This window comes from Elephantulus edwardii, unplaced genomic scaffold, assembly GCF_000299155.1.
Source record: "Elephantulus edwardii isolate Elephantulus edwardi_28Jun2011 unplaced genomic scaffold, EleEdw1.0 scaffold00168, whole genome shotgun sequence".
Taxonomy (NCBI): Eukaryota; Metazoa; Chordata; class Mammalia; order Macroscelidea; family Macroscelididae; genus Elephantulus; species Elephantulus edwardii.
This window is the reverse complement of record NW_006399918.1, coordinates 7,174,484-7,180,211: the sequence shown is the minus strand read 5'-3', so window position 1 is coordinate 7,180,211 and position 5,728 is coordinate 7,174,484.

Below are 5,728 nucleotides of genomic sequence, written 5' to 3'. Positions count from 1 at the left end.
ACCGACCAAACTGTGCAGCTCTTCAACTGCATCCTGGCCCATCCTCACCCTTCTGCCCCCAACCCTCACCTCCTTGTACCCCCAATATGTTTTTCCCAATTAAAAAAAAAAGACCGAGATGTTGTGACTGAAGCTATAATCATCTGAGTGTTATTATATGTAAATTATAACCTATTGATTCCCTAATAATCCTTATAATCATGAGTATTGTCTGTGAATTTTCTGTGGCCACTTCAATGAATTATCAAAATCAGTAGGAAAGTAGGGAGACTAGAGAGGGATTTTTCGTGTTAGAATTGTTAGAAGGCAGCATGAAGTGGTGGCCCTGGGGCTGGTGTGACCTCACGGGAATCAGTTTTGTGCTGTAAATGCTGTTGATGGGGATTCATGCCTCCTTGTGAAGTTAGTGGAGATAATATGCCATCCCTACTATAGATAATAAAATTTGGAAATAAAAAACTAAGGTTATTGAGTTTTAGTAAAATTACCAAATAGTTATTAAAGAGTGGTTTATGAGCCCTGAGAAAAGCAATAACCCCAGAAGGCTACCCACTGGTTTGTCAGTGTGATTCTATCAGCTCTCAAGATTCAGCTCTTCTTTGCATCTAGACCTGTGCTGGATCCTTTCAGCATAGGTTACTCAGTTTATATAACTGGCTCCTTCATGTCCTTTGTACTTGATCTTCCATGTAACCTCTTCAGAGAGATGTTTCCCTTGAACACTTTTCCATCACAGCATTCTGTTCTTTTCTTTCATAGCAGCTATCTCAATTTAAGGAGTCCTTGTAGTGTAGTTGTTCTTGTACCTTCAAGTCAGAACTGACTCCTAGCTGACTGTACAGTGCATTTTCAGAGGTCATAAAACACTTGGGAGGAGATTGCCACATGCCCATCTTCCTCCCATGGAGCCGCTGGTGGATGCAAACCACATGCCTCTGGGTTAGCAGCACAACTCCTTACCTTCTGTAAACCACCAGACAGAGTAGGGGAACAATACACGGTTTAAAATCAAGAAAGGTGTGTGCCAGGGATGTATCCTCACTGCATATCTACTCAATCTGTATGCTGAACAAATACTTTAAGAAACTGGACCCTATGAAGAAGAATATGACTTCCGGAGAAGAGGAAGACCCATAAACAATCCGTGTTATGCAGAGATACAACCTTGCTTGCTGAAAGTGAGGAGGACTTGAAACACTTGCTTCGGAAGATTAGGAACGACAGCGGCAGTATGGATTGCCTTTCAAAATCAAGAAAACAAAAATCCTCAACAGTGGGCTAATAGGCAACATCATGACAGATGGAGAAAAGAATGGAACTATCAATATTTTCATTTTACTTGGATCCACAATCAGTGGTTTCAACAGTATATATCAACCTTAGTACAAAATTGGGCAAATTTTCCATCTGTTGTGTGTAGAGTTGCTAGAAGTCGGAGCTGGTTTGATGGCACTTAACAAACTTTGTAAATTTATTCATTTGATGATTTGTGTGCCCCATGAACCACTAAGTGAATTATTGAGCCCAAAGATTGGTGGGAAATTACTGATGAGGTAGTTGATCAGAGATGTGGAGTCATGTAACAGTTCAAAAAAGCTTAGGACATCTTTAACTTCTGCCTCACCTGAACCAGTTTTCTGCTGGTCCTTACAAAAGAAATTATTCATTTGGCAAAAGAAGTTTTTAAATATACAGATGAGGTACAGTTTAAAGAAGTGAGGAATAGTTGTTGAGTTATAGGTAACCAAAAAAAATCTGATTTAAATCTTTTTCCTCCACGAGGGGCATAAAAGTGTCCATCTCTACATAGGTCCCTTTGGTATTTAACTCAGGAAATGTTGTCTCTCATTATGGCATTATGGTCTCAGGGTTTTGTATTTAAAACATAGTATTTTTTAAAAATTTTTATTATTTTTGTGTGAGTGTACCGTCAAATCAGATCTGACTGGTACAGGAGGAGATTGTCCCTCCTTCCCTGGCAGAGCATCTGGTGTATTCGAACCATGCGCCTCTGGGATTGTAGTTGCAGCTCCTTGCCACTAGGCCACCAGAGCTCCCCATAATATTTTTTTAAGCATACATTTTTGATCCCTCCCACAAACGGAAAATTCCTTCAAATATAGCTATGAATAGATAAACTAGTTTAGCAACAGCTGGCAAGGCAATTGCTTCAATGTCTGGAATCTGGAAAATTTGGTTGTTAAGGTCTGGCCACAGAAGAAAGGACAGAGTACTAGGAGTCCTTTGGAGGAAGAGGGATTTCTTTGAAAGGACCAAATCCTTCTTCAGCTTCTTATTCTGAGGGAGTAATACATTTCCTTTTTCCTTTCAGGCTGCAAAGAATAGCCTGAATACTATGACAACCAATGAAAGTAGTCCTCAGAATGGGCTGTTTTCTAAAATCTACATGGCACTGGTGGCCTAGCGACAAGGAGCCGCTCTGCAATCCTGAAGGCATGTGGTTTGAATCTACCAGCTGCTTCAATGGGAGCAGGATGTGCAATCCAATCCCCACTCTCCATGCAATTAACTGCATCTGAAATCCCTCTGGAAGGTCAGCTATGGGTTAGCTCTGACTTGATGGTACACAACAACAACATGGCATTTGGATTAGAGAGAAGTAAATTTGTGAAAAGATTTACCACCATGTTGCCAAACTAGCTGGGTGTCAAAACCCTTTAACATCCAGAAATGGAAGAACATTATACTTTAAATAATAGCACCCTAATGTCTGCTGGAGGAGGGGGAAAATCTCCTCCTGGAGCAGTCAGATCCAATTTGATGGTACACACACATAATAATAATAATAATAATAGAAAATTTTAAAAAGGAAAAAAATAGCACCCTAATCAAACTAAGAAAACATTTAAAAAAATAGATTTAAAAAAAAAGGTACTGTGTCTGTTGTGAATTTATGTGGGCAGGGTACACCCTCATTCCACACACCAGAGCTAACTCTATCTTTAGCAACTCTTCCTTAAGGAAAAGGTAGGAGCTGTATGTGAAGAAAATGAAAATGTAAGCCTGTCTCATTTTATTGCACTTTGTGAATATTGTGGGGTTTTTTTGTTTTATGGTTTTTTTTCTCTCCTCCAAATAAATTATTGTGTTAACCACTGAATTGAGCTAAGAATGTTATCAACAGTCAGCTCTGGCCTTGTTTTGACTGCTGATATTGTGCCTTTCCACGGACTCTTTCCACACATGTCAATCTGATTCCTGTGTACTCTGAGGTCTATGTGTATAATTGTCATGTTTTTTAAAAGAGGTATACGCAAAGAATAAGTCCTTGATTGTACAACATTCTGTCATTTGGTCTCTAGACTGATGTCTGTCACTAAGGCCTTATTTTCCAACTATCATTTTTTCTTCGAGGGATATCATTGCTGATGCCAGTTGAATCTTGGCAGAAAGTACAGAACACATACACAAAAAGATTTACCTATGTTTTATTGACTATGCAAATACATTTGACTACGTGAATATATCAAATTATAGGTAACATTGAGAATAGGAATCTTAGAACACTTAATTGTGCAATTAATGCGAAACTACACATAGTTAAAAAAGCTATTGTCCAAACAGGGGGAAAGTGCTTGTTTTAAAAGTAAGAAAGGTGAACATCTGGGTTGCATGCTTTCTCCATAGCTATTCTGTTTCATGCTGAGCAAATAATTTGAGAAGCTGGACTATATGAAGAAAATGTGGCATCAGGATTGGAGGAAGACTCATCAACCTGAGCTGTTCATGACATAACTTTGCCTTGCGGAAAGGGAAGAAGACTTGAGAAACTTGGTGCAGAAGATCAAAGACTACAGCCTTTAATATAGATTATATCTCAGTATCACTAAGTTTCTCCTTGGAGATTAGGATTTTGAAACTCTGTCTCACATACTTCGGGCACATAGCCAGGAGGGACCAGTCCCTGAAGAACATCATGCTCAGAAGGGTGGAAGGACAGTACAAGTGGAAGACCTGGACGAGATGGATTGATATGACAACTGGGGTGATGGGATTAGGTGTATCAAAGTCAGGAGACTGGTTCAGGGTAGGGCAGAGTTGAAAGCTGTTGTACATAGGGTTGCTATGAGTCGCAGGCAACTTGATAGTACATAAGAACAAGAAGAAAATAAAAATTATCACCACTGGACAATTTTAATAGGCAATATCATGACAGATGAAAAAAAGTTTGAAGCAGTCAATTATTTAATTTTACTTGGGTATAGAACCAATACTGAGGGTACAAAATTCAGGAAATCAAAAGATGTGTTGCACTGGGAATATCTGCTGTCAAGGACCTCGCTAAAAAGCAGTGATGTCAGTTTAAAGAGTAAGGTGCACTCGATCCAAGCCATGTTGTTGTTGTGTATGATTAAGTAGGAACTGACCCATACTGACCCACAGCTGAACCTCCAGAGGGTTTTCAAAAGGCAGGTAGGTAGTTGCACAGGAGGAGACTGCCAATCCTTCTGTGGAGCAGCAGGTTGATTTGAGCTGTTTGCCTTTGGGACTGCTGCACAACTTCTTGCTACTAGGCCACCAGAGCTCCCCGATCTAAGCCAGTCTTTCCAATTACTTCCTATGCATCTGAAAGTTGGACAACGAATAAGTATGGAAAGCCAAATTTCATACCAAATATTATATGAAAAACCATATTCTTATTCAGGAATTGAAGGAATCATATAAGTTGGAATTTCTTTTGTGACAGATCACAGGAAATGAGTAGGAGGGTAAAAGGCTATACGTGTGGAATACTTCCTTCCTGAGCTAATCATTAGGTTGACAGTAGAGAAAAATTCAGCTTCATTTACAAGTCTCTTTATGATTTGCTTCCCCTGATTCTCAATAAATACAGAGAGGCGTGGCTTGTGGCGCTTCAGTTGATTCAAACTGCTGGCCCCCCATTTTTGACACTGTTTTCTCTCTCTTGGTGTTTTGTCATTATTAATTATTAATAAACTTTACCCTCAGTCTGCAACAAATAAGGATGGCAGAAGAATCAGTGTCTTTCAACTGTGGTGTTGGAGAAGAGCATTAAGTATCTCATGGCCTGCCAAAGGAATAAACAAGTCTGTCTTGTGGGAAGTACAACCAAAATGTTCCTTAAAGGCATGGATGGTGAAACTTAACCTCACATACTTGGAACACGTTGTTAAGAAGGTCCAGTCCTTTTATCGTGGCTTTGTTCACAATAGCAAAGAGTTGGAAACCTAAGTGCCCATCAACACACGCATGGATAGAGAAGCTGGGTATATTCACACAATGGAATACTACACTGCATTGAAAAACAAGGAACTCATGAAATATTATACAACATGGGTGACCCTGGAGGACATTATGTTGAGTGAAATCTCAGTTACAAAAAAACCCCCAACTACTGCATAGTGTCACTGTTGTAAAACAGGACCGACATTGGGGTTGGGGGAAACTGAGAAAAATGGGATAAATAATGTGTACTGCATTGCAACAGATGAGAGAGAGAACTGTTTAACAGGGATATGTGATTAGGTATTACTGACATGACAGGACTCCAGAACGAAAGCTGCACAGTGGAGTGGACTTGAGGGGAGGGATTGTCTAACAGTGAAAGAATTTTTCTTTTACTTTTCAAAGAAAAGAGGGAGCTGGGGGCAGGGGAGGTTGGGCAGGGAGAAAAGTGCAACAATGAATGAATGGAAATCCAAAGTCTTTGTAAACTTTCATTAAAATGAATTTACACACACACACA